Consider the following 13,395-nt stretch of genomic DNA (forward strand, 5'->3'; position numbering starts at 1 on the left):
CTTTTGGATGACATCATACCTGGTTTTGAATGTCGAGTAGTATTTCTGTAGGGTGAGGTGAAGATTGTCACATAAAATACAGAAGCAGAGAGTGTATTAGTCAAGTATCAGACCTGGTAGAATGAGCATAAGGGAATTGTTAGAGTTTCGTTAAAGTGACTTACATCTGTGGTCTGAGTAGAACAACAATGGCTTTCTCCTGACAAATAGGCCAAGAACCTGGTAACTGTTCAGTCTGTGAGGCTGGATGTCTCAGCTGCTCTTCAGTCTGGTTGGGATCCCAAAGAAGTAGGGAACCCTCAGCAGCAAGGCAGATGAACTTGCCAGCCAGTGTGAAGGCAAGTAGGCAAAAAGCCAAAGCTTCTTTTTTCCATATCCTTTTATGTAGGCTGCCATCAGAAGGTATGACCCAGATTTAGGGTGGGTCTTCCCACCTCAAATGGTCCAGTCAAGAAAATCCCTAATAGGAGTGCTTTGCTACTTACGTTTTAGTTGACTCTAGATGTAGTAAAATTGACGACCAAGATTAGCCATCAAAGAGAGCATGAGCATACATTTTCAGGGTAGGGGTGGGATTTGACAAATAGTACATATTTGGAGGTGCATAGACGGTAATTAATTTAGTGAGCAATGGAACTGCTACTGAAGGCTTCTGTGAGGTACCAGTGCATGATCGGGCCCCACTCTTCCATGTTCCATCCTTGGGATGACTAGGAGCTGCCTTTTCCACATAGCATCAAACACTCCCCACTGGAGTGACGAGAATGTGGATGTCTTGCGGGAAGAGAGTCCATAGCATTATGCTTGCTGCATGGTGGTATTATGGGGTATCAACTGGAGAAGACCAATTAGACATGGGTTTTAGCCAATAGCAAGTCTTTGTTAGCCAGTGGTGACTACACTGGATGTTCAGGATCCCAATGTAGCCCTGAGCCTTTCTCAGAGTGAGTTTTAAGCACAAAGGCCATATCCTGTGTAGTAGAAGGAGTGAGCTGTGTCCCACTGCCTCGCTAACTTATACCCCGAAACAACAACACCCAAATTGTATTCATTTAAACACTGCCTGGCCCATTATTTCTAGCCTTTATTGGCTAACTCTCACATCTTGATTTAATCCATTTCTAATAATCTGTGTTCACCATGAGGTCATGGCTTATGAGGAAAGATTCAGCATGGCTGATCTGGTAGATGGCTCCATGGCAGCAGTCTCTGACCCTGCTTTCTTCCTCCCAGAATTCAGTTCTTTATACTCTGCCTATCTAAGGGCTGCCCTATCAAAAGGCCAAGGCAGTTTTCTTTATTCAACCAATGAAAGCAACACATAGAAAGAAGGACTTCCTACACCATTTCTCCTTTTTCTGTTTAAACAAAAAAGAAAGGCTTTTGTTTTAACATAGTAAAATTACATATAACAAAACAGTTATCAAGAAAGAATTACAGTTACAATATTTATAACTATATCTTTATCATAATAATGGAAAACTATAACTATGACTATCCATTCTTCAACTCCATCAAAGACTCCAGAAGGATATAAAATTACCTAAGTAAACAAAAAGTAAGCAACTTCCAAAACTCTAGAAATGACAGAAACACCTTGCTGCCTGGACAGTCACCCAAAGTTCTTCTGTACCATTGTGGCATCCATCTTCAGCCTACAAGCCCATAGTATCCAAAGACATTTTCATGACGCAGGAAATTTCTTTTTGTAAAAAAAAAAAAAAAAAAAAAAAAAGATTTATTTATTTTTATTATGTATACAGCATTCTGCCTCCATGTATGCCCATGCACCAGAAGAGGGTGCCAGATCTCATTTCAGATGGATATGAGGCACCATGTGGTTGCTGGGAATTGAACTTAGGACCTCTGAGAAAACAGCCTGTGCTCTTAACCACTGAGCCATCTCTCCAGCCCAGCAGGAAATTTCAAAGACAGTTCAGTCACTTTCTTTTGTATCCTGCAGAATGTCTTGCAGATTCTTTTATGAAACAGGAACCCCAAAGGATCATCTCACCTTTAGGCAAGTTCAGCAGTCCTCTCTCTGTGGGTTCTCTGTGTCCAGTTTGTGCAACAGTTCAGGCAAGAGCAGTTTCTTGCCCAAATGGCTATCAAACTCCATAAGGAGCCTCTTTGATGCCCATCTTCCTCTTGAAGTAGATTGGTGCTTCCAGGAGCAGATGTGTCTCATTGTCATGAAAAGCTCTAAGTTATTAAAACATTAAATGCCATATTCTGTAGTCTTTGAAAGATATGAAGAATGCCTATCTAACTGAAATATATCTCTATATATCTAGAAAATCTAACTAACATGACTACAAGCTTGACTATTGATGATTATCCATTAACAACCTATATTTCCTAATTATACATTACATTTTAAATTACACAATCAAAATCAGAAATACATATACATATAACAAAATTGACCTTAAATTTATATCACTAAAGCAAAATCCATACCAATGCAAATTATCCATATCTATATCATATCCCCCTTTAAATGTAAAAGAACATTTATAGTATTTGGGAATATGGCCACAGTTTTTTTCTCTCTCCAAACTGCTTCCTGCTGTATGGGGGCACTGTTATTCAGGTCTTTCATTGTATAACCTGTCTGCTAGATTCATCTCAGTCAGCAGTTGAGTGAAGTAATTTTTTGAGGGTATTTATGGCAACCTTTCAGGAGGGCGAGGTCCATGAAACCATATTATTGGTCTAGAAGCAATCCACAGGTTCTCATCTTCTGTGAAAACAAAAGAAGAACCTCTTTTCCAAAGCATCATATCCTTAGACCCAAATTCTGAAGTCATAATACCTTTATAATATCCATTCTGGTTTAGCTTGGTAGCCCATATAATGAAATGTCTCTCTGTACTTAGCTCCTTCACAGTCAAAAACTTTAAAGAAAGCACAATAATACAAATAATCCAGACTCTGTGAATTTTTTATTTTTACGTGGTTTATTTTTCTTTATTTTTTAAATCTATGACTATCTGTACTCTGTCTCTTTAAAGACTTTACCTTTTTTTTAAAAAATATTTATTTATTTATTATGTATACAATATTCTCTCTGTATGCCTGCAGGCCAGAAGAGGGCACCAGACCCCATTACAGATGGTTGTGAGCCACCATGTGGTTGCTGGAAATTGAACTCAGGACCTTTAGAACAGCAGGCAATGCTCTTAACCTCTGAGCCATCCCTCCAGCCCCCTACCCTTTTTTTTTAAAGGCATTAACTTTATTCTCTATATTCTTTTTCTTCTCTCTCCCAAGCCTACGTACACCCATCCAACACTGTGACCCATTTAGAGGTCTTTTATGTCTGAATCTGTCCTATTGTGAATCTGTAATTCTTTACTATCCAGGAGCACTTCTTAAAATGCTAAGTGCTTCTTAAAAACTTTAGCTTGTGCCATGTAGAGGTAATACAGTACCGCCTGTTTCCTGCCAGTCTAAACCTTACTGCGCTCTTATTATGATAATTATGATAGTTCCTGCCTGAGGTCAGCACAGTTCAGCATGACAGGAACCACTCCTGCCTCCGAGCCATTTGGTGACCCTGAGCCATGCACAGTTCCCAGGCACACAGTGAGTCTAGTTTTCATCAAGCAAGCAAGCCATAGCACTTTACTCACAAAACCCCATTCAAAAGCTCCGTCTTCTGCAGGAGACAGACAAAGATTGCAGCATAGCCCAGAAACTGGTATTTCAAAACCACCACTTTCTAGTAGACCTGATCCCGCTGCCTACCCAGGCAGGAAGAGCTGAGCCACAGGCATGGTCTCAGCTACTTTACTCCCAACCCCGAGTGGACACACAAACATCTGAGCCCACAAATGCTCCATAGCTGGAGTTTGCACCAGCGGCAGGGCCCAGAAAGCCTCGTTTTAAAATGACATGGCGGGGCTGGAGAGATGGCTCAGCGGTTAAGAGCACTGCCTGCTCTTCCAAAGGTCCTGAGTTCAATTCCCAGCAACCACATGGTGGCTCACAACCATCTGTAATGGGGTCTGGTGCCCTCTTCTGGCTTGCAGGCACACACACAGACAGAATATTGTATACATAATAAATAAATATTAAAAAAAACTTTCTGAGTTTCAAACGTGAGAAATCAGTTATTGTTATAAAAAAAAATAAATAAAATGACATGGCTTTTTTTTTTTTTTGGTATGGCTGCTGAGTCAGGAAATTCTCTCTGCAGCACGCCACCAGCAAACAGCAAAAGGCTGTGTTAAACTCTGTTGATTTTTTTTTCTGTGTGTCTAGAATTCCTTTTCAAGTCCTCTCAGGTTTTACGTGGCTTTAGTTAACCACGTTAGGTGCCATTTTGTAGTATGGAGGAGCAGCGGGCTGCATCCCGCTGCTGCCCGGTTAGCTTATACCCGAAATAATCACACGGAAATTGTATTAATTAAATTACTGCCTGGCCCGTTAGCTCTAGCCTCTTACTGGCTAACTCTCACATCTTGATTAACCCATTTCTATTCATGTGTATCGCCTCTTGACTGTGACTTACCGGCATGAGTCAACCAGCATTGGTCTCGGGCAGGAGACAGCCAGCTCGTGACTACACTGGATGTTCAGGATCCCAGTGTAGCCCTGAGCCTTTCTCAGGGTGAGTTTTAAACACAAAGGCCATATCCTGAGTTGACACACTTCAGTTAGCAATAACGGTTACCCAGAACAGAACTACAGAAGCCAACAAGCAAGCTTAGTTCATGTAGAGACTTTTCCAGAACTATGAATTTTGGTGGATTAGGTCTTTGTTTTTGTTTTGGCTGGTGGTGCTGTCTACATGCTGAATTCTATGGCCTGAATGGTACTTTGCCCATCATGGAGTCAGTCCTGCTAGGGTCTGAAGGCCTGTTATAGTGGCTGCTCTGCAGGAAGGTGCAGAGCCTGGGAGGTCAGAGAAGCGAGAAGGCATTGGATCGGTTTAGTAGAGGGTAACACGTAATGACTGGTTGAACTAGGAGGCTGCAATGGAGATGAAGTAGAGACATGTGAAGGGCAGGCTCAGATGTGTCGAAATAAACAGATAGAAGATGGTAAAGTGAGAGAAAATCCAATCCCAAACTGATTTTCCCTACCTTTTCCTCATTATAAAAGGTATTCATACTATTAATTGGAGATGCTTAAAAAATACTGCTGGGTGTGGTGGCTCACATCTTTAATCCCAGCACTTGGGAGGCAGAGGCAGGCAGATCTCTGTGAGTTCGAGGCAAGCCTGGTCTACAAAGTGAGTTCCAGGATGGTCAGGGCTGTTACACAGAGCCCTGTCTCAAAAAAATCAAAAGAAAGAAAGAAAAAAGAAAAGATGGCATTACTTGAGCATCTAATGTATATTGCTCCAATATAAAGTGTCCTGGTTAGGACATGGGTTAAAAACTGATTACTTGGGATCTGTTGTAGGTGTACAAGACCTAAAGTCACATGATAATAGCTAAGAACACTGCACATGAGCAGATAGGCCAGCAAAATGGCTGCTCATGAAGCAACATGATGAACACAGTACCCTTGGGGGCTTTGATAGCAGTTTTGAAATACGTTGATGTGCTTTTTGTTTTTGTACATCTTGCTCGTGACTTTCCCCCTACTTTAAACATCACTGCCTTCAAAAGTTTAGTATTTTTACAACAGGAATGCAAAGATTTACTCTTTTCCTCTAGAACCTCATTTCAAAAGTAATGATCTTCAAAGCCAGATCTCCCCATTAGATTCTAACCAAGAAAACACTTTGGGGAATGTAGCTCAATTCGTAGAATGTTTGCCCGGTATGTACAAAGCATTATATGAACATACATTTAAAGCATTAAATGAACATACAAAGTTCATTCCTCAGTACCAGCACCGTATAAACCAGCGGTGGTGCATACCTGTAATCTCAGGAGACCAGGAGATCAGTCCCCCTCAGCTCCTTGATGAGTTGGAGAACAGCCTTGGATACCGAAGACTCTGTCTCAAAACAGCAACAGAAACCTTACAGGGGAGGGCATTAGTGAACAGATAATTAGATACACGAGAAATGGAGGCTGGGAGAAAGCAGAGTGGGTGCTGAAGTTCCATTAGAAACTGGTCACAGCGGCAAGATCAGAGAGGCAGGGAGATAATCCTGGGAGGAATCTGGATCCCCGGCGGACCACAGCAGGGTCCAACAAGTACCGCTCCAGCTCCAGGGAATACCCAGACCTCTCCCAGCCCCGCTCACGCTGGTGTCTCCAAGGGCTGGGTTAGAGCTTACGGATCATGTGACTTGCAAACATCAAGCCCCAGAGCAGAGAGCTGGATAGGGCAAGGGCAGGAACGGCCTGCAGCGCACAGGCTGGGAACGTGCTTGCTGATTAGAAGGGCCAACTTGTCCTGTTTGAAACGTACAAAATATTTTCAAATATCTGGAGATCTGAGGCATGGGGAAGTATAGTTTTTAATATAAACCATAAGACATGAGGTCATGGTAATTTCCTGTCACACAAAAAAAGGCAATAAAAGCCCTTCCTGGTTAGGGAGGAGGAGTCTAGAGAGAAGGCCAGCAGCGTGGAATTCTCCAGTTGGGTGAAAGGGAATCTTCGAAGAAAGGCAGCTCAGGCATTCTTTCTGTTTGGGGACTCGGAAGAAACACCCCACACCAAAGTGGAGTTGTTGCAAACAGAACCGCAGGGCTAGAGTGGGCTGGGTGAGCAGAAAGGAGTGTGGCTGGGGCTTTTAAGGGTCCTGAGTATCCTAGATAAGACCCGCAGTGTTACTGGGTTTGAGGTCCCAGCCTGTGCCTCAGCAAACCAGACTTTGCCGCCTATCCTCAGTAAGCCAGTTAAAACAGCCAAATTATGATGAAAGCAGAGAGAAAAGATTTGTATTCAACGTGGCCACATTGCAAAAAGAGACAAAGGGATCTAGTGACCCACTCAAGTTTACGCTGGGGTCTTGAAGTTAGGCCGAGTTTTAAGCAGAAGCCAAGCCAAACAGTCCTGGGCAGGCTTGGTCCTGTTATTGCCTGTCTGACAAATTGCTAATCTTTTTCCTGAAATCTTCCTTCTGCCTGGCCCAGGCTTTAGATTTTTCTCTTCTCCCAACATGAGGTTCCTGGGGGAATTCCAGTTTATTGGGGCCCATTCTTCCAATAGTCTGATGGCCAGAATGAAAGACACAGTGTCTCTTTAGAATGTCAATCATCCCTGCTAGGCTGGTTACAACCGGTCTGGTGTCTTTGAGAGGGATTCTCAAGGACTGTGAGGACCTGTGGGACCCAAGGGACTGGATTCAGTCCAGGAGGACCCACACCCCAAGCAAGAAGCCGAGGCCAGCACAGGAGGCACCCACAGCAGGACGTAGCAGCCTCACAGCAAATGGTGCCCACAGTAGAGAAAACACCTCTGCCTGCAAGGGGCAGAGGGCAAAAGGTGAAACAGACCTTCCTCTCTACGGTGCAGAACTAGGTGATGGCATGTGCCCCCTGCCTGCCCCCTGCACCCAGTCTGAGGTGTAAGGAGAAAGAGCAACCGAGGAGTGCCTGAAGATAGACAAATCTGAACGGCCTAAATAGGAGTCCTGGCTGCTTTTCTAAGAGAAAATGTCTAAACTAGAGGTGTCTATGTTTCCTAAAAAGGACAAGGTGAAACTTTCCCTAAAATAGAATTGGGGGACTCTCTGTTTTTACTGACATACAAACCCAAGTGAAGTATCCTTTGCACAGGGGTCATTGTAACCATAAACTTCAAACCTGATGCATGTGTACACATTGGGCAAGTGTGCCAGCACTACTCTTTCTTTGTTTCTTCCTTCCTTCCTTCCTTCCTTCCTTCCTTCCTTCCTTCCTTTCTTTTTTCTTCCTCCTTCCCTCCCCCCTCTTCTCTCTCTCTCTCTCTTTCTTTCTTTCTTTCTTTCTTTCTCTCTTTCTCTCTTTCTTTCAGACAGGGTTTCTCTGTATAGCCCTGGCTGTCCTGGAACTCTCTCTGTAGACCAGGCTGGCCTCAAACTCTTGAACTCAGAGATTCACCTGCCTCTGCCTCCTGAGTCCTGGGATTAAAATGTGCACCACCACCACCACCCAGCAAGGTCTAAATTTAAACACACACAGCTGTGTCAATGTGCACACGTCTAGTCCCAGATATTTGTGAGGTTCACTTAAAGCCAACCTGTTCAACATCTGAAATAAAAATCCCAGTGAACATACACGTGTCCACATAATAAGCACACACAGAGAACTTCACACATGTGAGCGCGCGCGCACACACACACACACACACACACACACACACACTTTCAGCCTTTCAATCTCCTTTGTTCTTAGATCAATCTTTTCCTTAGGCGATGCGTGTCGTTCTGATGGGTCAACATCATCAGGCAGCAATATCATTTTGGGAAGAAAAACAAATCTTGGCTTAAAATTTCCAAGTGTCATCCCAAACTACAAATTCATTTCTCCTAGTATATTGCGTGAGCCTCACAAAGACATTTGATCTAGATCACTTCCCAGGAGGCCTCTGTATGGAATGCTTTATGTCTCTTTTCCCAAGCCCTGCAGATTCACTGAAGAGGTCTTAGAATTCGGTAAAATTCTCCTATTGCCACATTGGTGGCTCACTTTCCTGCTCCAGCTGCCACCAGCCCTTAGGAAGCTCAACCACAGAACAGAAAGCCTCCGTTGGTGGGGACAGCCTCCATGCAGCTTTCGGAGGACCTCAGGCAGGTGCATGCTGGACCCTTACCTATGGTAGCAGGACCTTCATTTGTTTCTTGCTCCATTTATGAAATGTTCCTTCAGAGGCCTCCCTGGTGAACATGGCCCTCACCTTTACATCAACAGCAGTAAGCAGAGGCTGGCTGTCTTTCCCTTTGTGTAGTTGTGTGTAAATGCATGTGTGTGTAGTCGCACATACCTGTACATGTATTTAAAGGTCAGAGGTAGACACTGGTGTCCTCAACTGCTTTCCACCGTATTATTCTGAGGCAGTGTCTCTCACTGTGACTGGAGCTCAGCCATTGTGCTTGGCTAGTTGGCTAGCTAACTCCTGAAATCCAGTCCCTGCCTTTTCATGATAGAATTAGAGGCTCACACTACTCACGCTTGGATTTCTAGGTGGGTGCTGGGGATTCGAAGTCAGGTCCTCATGCTAGCACAGCAAACTTTACTCTGTGTACCATCTGCCCAGCCCCTGTCTTTCCTGTTCTAACAGCAACAAGAAGCCCTTCAAGGCTGACTCTTCAGCTTGAATCTCCTCTCTGCTAAAGACAGACTCCTTAGCTGGCTAGAAAAAGGATATGAGCAACTAAGCCCATTTCTCCAAGATTCATATGGCCCTCTTTCCTCCATGGCCAAATCTCCCAAGCTGCCCTCTTCAACGATGAAGGCTGCTCCTTCAAACCTCGCTGTAGCATCTGTCTGTCTCTGAACCCAGCCTTCTAGTCTCCCCACAGCCTCCACCTGTGTGGTCCAGGTTACTCTCTGACTTTCCCTGGCACTTTATCACTTTCTCTGGAAAGATTCAGCTCTTCCAACTGTTCAGAATCCAAGTTCTTCTTCTGCAAAATTTCTGGTGTCTGTCCCACATTCTCCGCTGTTGTGCATTTCCTCTGCTCTGTCCCGCCCCGGGCTGCTCCAGGAACTCACAGGTCTCATCCATCTGGGTCACACAGACCAAGGGCCACTCACCCAGAGCCTCTGAATCTAAGACCCACTAGATGCCATTCCTAACCCTCTGAGCTGCCCCTAGGAGTGTAGAGAGCAGGCAAATGATGGCTGAACCATCAACCCTCTCAGTCACCGCAGGTTTGACCAGGGAGGCCTTGGGAACAGTCCCTCTTAGGTGCTTCAGCGCCCTTGACTTCCTGATTTCTCCCTTCCAACCCAGGAAATGTTTCTGTGGTTTTCCTGCCCGAGAAGAAGGCAGGGGAGCTGTCTGTGAGTCATTTCATTGTCCTTACTCTGTGGTAAATTTTCCTAAGGTCGAAAACTTCGATCCTCTAATATGATTTAAGCTTTGCAACCAAGCCTTTTTTGAATTATAAATAAGATCTTTTTTTTTCCTTTTCTTTCAAAGGCTTGACTCATACAAATCCAAAGTGCTGTGATTTGAGATTCCTTTGGCAGGTGTGAATACAAAAATCCACTCAGACCTTCTTTCCATTAAATGATTTCTTTGTAGACAGCGTCTGCTCTCACCAAACAATGAGTACCATTGTTGAGTAGATGGAAATATGCACAATGATTATAGGAGACAAAAAAAAAATTCCTCTCTAAGGGGCCCCATGAGATGGCTCAGATGATAGAGAGCACTTGCCAAGCAAGCCTGACGGGTTGAATTCAGTTGAATTCAGTCCTGAAACCCACATAAAGGTAGGAGGAGAGAACCGCCTCCGCCAGTGAGTCCCCTGCCTCACGTGCACGCTGTGTGCTTGAACGGTCACGCACACATTATAGTAACACATTTAAAAATGTAAAATTCTGACATCTCCAAACACTATCCCAGAGGATCTTTAGAGACAAGCTGGACTATGGCTTTGCTTTGAAATTATTGCCAATATTCTAGCTTTCTTTTTCCTCTTTATTTTCCTTCAAGAGTGCAGACTGGATTTCAGAGATGTTTAATGGACCTTGTCCCTACTGCCGAGTCCTGCAAAACCACATTCACTGGGAAAGTAGTAGCCTTTTAAATTATGAAACAATTATATATATTTCTATATAAACAGGCATGGATGTTTTTGACAGAGAGAATGAAAAAGTAAAATATATGTGCTCGTTTAGAATGGGTGGCTACATTTTCTATCTTCTTTACCCCTTTTCATCCCCAGCATAAGCAGTTTTTAGGGGGCTAGGGAATGACTATTTTTCAGAGGAATGCGAGCACTTTGGAGAGCATCCATCTAAAAGATCTGTTTAGCTCATGGAACAGAGAGTGGTTTTATAAATAATCTTCTTTGGAATACGTAACGAAACCGAAGTGGAAAAGGAAAGAGTGTGGTGGGCATTGACAGGCTTGTCTCTCTTTCTGCCCTGCCTTCTCTTCCTCTTCTGTATTTATTTAATGTGTGCGTGTACTGTGTGCCTGCGGTGTCCCTGGAAGCCCAAGAGGGCACTGGATCCCTCGGAGCTGGAGTTACAGGCAGTTTGAGTCCTGTGGGTGCTGAGAACTGAGTCCAGGTCCTTTGGAAGAGCAGCAAGTGTGCTTAACAGCCGAGCTATTCTCCAGCCCCCAGACTTTTCCTCCTCCTCTCCCTCCCCACCTCTCTTTTTGTTTATTTATTTATTTATTTATTCATCCATTTATTTATTTTTCTGTCTATTTATTTAGAGACAGGCCCTGATGTAGCTCTGTTGCCACGGAACTCATTATGGCCTTGAACTCAGAGATCTGCCTGCCTCTGCTTCCTGAGTGCTGGAATTAACAGCGTGTGTCCTCATGCCTGGCCTGAGTTGTCCTTCTTAATGATATATTTTGGTCTTTCCTTGATAATGAAATTTCGGTAAGAAAGGTCAGTGAGGTGGCTCAGCAGGTAAAGGTGCTTACTGGCAAGCCTGATGATCCACGTGGTGAAAGGAGAGAACATGTTCTCACAAGTCTTGACGTGACCTTCACAAATGCACCGTGGCGTACACAGGCACACATATGTGCATACATGCGTACAAAATAAATAAACGTGTGATTTTTTAGGATGGTTTTCAGAGAGAAGACTGAAGGCAACTGTGCTCCTCTTCTGACCACATAGACACAGACTACAAGGGGCGTCTTTCCCGTCTAATATTCTGTAATTTCTCCATGCATGCAAGGCAGGTACGAGGTAGTAACTGCTTCTACTTAGAAGTAACCTTATTTTGGGTCTCAGAAATGAGTCAAGAGGAATAAGAATTCACGTACAACAAATTTAACAAGCGGCTTGTGAAGTGTTTATCTATTCCCGTCTCTCCCACCAAGCGTCAGACAAGTCTGAGCATCTAGGTAGGGTGTTCAGCTGAGTTTGTGATTTCCTGTAAAACCCTAACGCAGTTTGATCACAAAACACCTCTCAAAAAACAAACTGGAATTTAATCTATGTTTGGTAAGAAAACTCAAAGGCAGTTTTCTAATGTTTTTTAGACGTTTGAAGGTTATGTAACTTTAAAATGTCCTCTTCTAACAAGGAGAACCCTAAGAGAGGCATACAAGGATTCCTGGGAAGGAGAAATAAACAAGATCTCCTGAGAAAATTGGGAGTGTGGGGGTGGGGTGGGAGAAGGCAGGGCTAAAGGGAGAGGAGGAGGGGGAGAAGGAGAACTTGAGGGAACAGGATGGTTGGGATGGGAGAAGGACAGAGAGGGAGAGCAAGGAAAAGATATCTTGATAGAAGGAGTAATTATGGGGCTAGTGTAAAACCTGGCACCAGGGAAATTCCCAGGAATCCACAAGGATTCCCAGCTAAGACCCTAAACCATAGGCCTTCCCCTGTAATCAGACTGATGGCTACCTTAATTGTCATTTTAGAACCTTCATTCAGCAACTTATGGAAACAGATACAGAGATCCAAAGCTAAGCACTGGGCCAAGCTTCAGGAGACCAGTCCAAGAGAGGGAGGAGCAATAAATGAACAAAGGGGTCAGGACCATGGGGATACCCACAGAAACAGCTGACCTGAGCTAGTGGGAGCTCTCTGACTCCAGACTGATAGTGGGGGAACCTGCATAGGACCAAACTAGATCCTCTATATGTGGGTAACAGTTGTGTGGCTTTCACAGTCTGTGGGGCCACTAGCAGTGGAACCTGGATTTATCCCTAGTACTTGAACTGCCTTTTTGGAGCCCATTCTTTTTGGAGGGATACTGTGCTCAGTCTAGATACAGGGGGACGGGCCTTGATCCTGCCTCAAAGTGATGTGCCAGACTTTGTTAACTTCCCATGGGAAGCCTCACCCTCTCTGAGGAGTGGATGGGGGCTGGGGTGGGGAAGGTGGGGGGAGCAGGAGGAGAGGAGGGAGTGGAACTGGGATAGGTATATAAAATAAGAAAAGTTCATTTAAAAAATATATTTAAAAGAATAAAATAAAATGTCCTCTTCACCTTAACGAAAGGCTACAATACACAGAAAGAAGCCATTGATACTGGTGTATACCTGCCATTCCAGCACTCAAGAGGCTGAGGCAGGAGGATCACCACCAGTTCAAAGACAGCCTGCTCTACCTAGTAAGTTCTAGGCTACCCAGGGCTACAGAATGAGACCCTGTCTCAACCTTTCCCCACCGAGAAAGAGAGAACCACACGTGCACACCCCGTAGGACATTTCCTATAGAATAATGGCAAAAGCCTTATCTGGAGATAATGTTGTTTTTATTGACACTTTTAAATTACTTCAAATAACAATGTGGAAACGCAAGAACATTAGGAGGAATCATTTTATAATGTGTTTGTTCTATGTTATAATGCAGCAA

Source organism: Myodes glareolus, chromosome 4 (genome assembly GCF_982192425.1).
Source record: "Myodes glareolus chromosome 4, mMyoGla1.1, whole genome shotgun sequence".
Lineage (NCBI taxonomy): Eukaryota > Metazoa > Chordata > Mammalia > Rodentia > Cricetidae > Myodes > Myodes glareolus.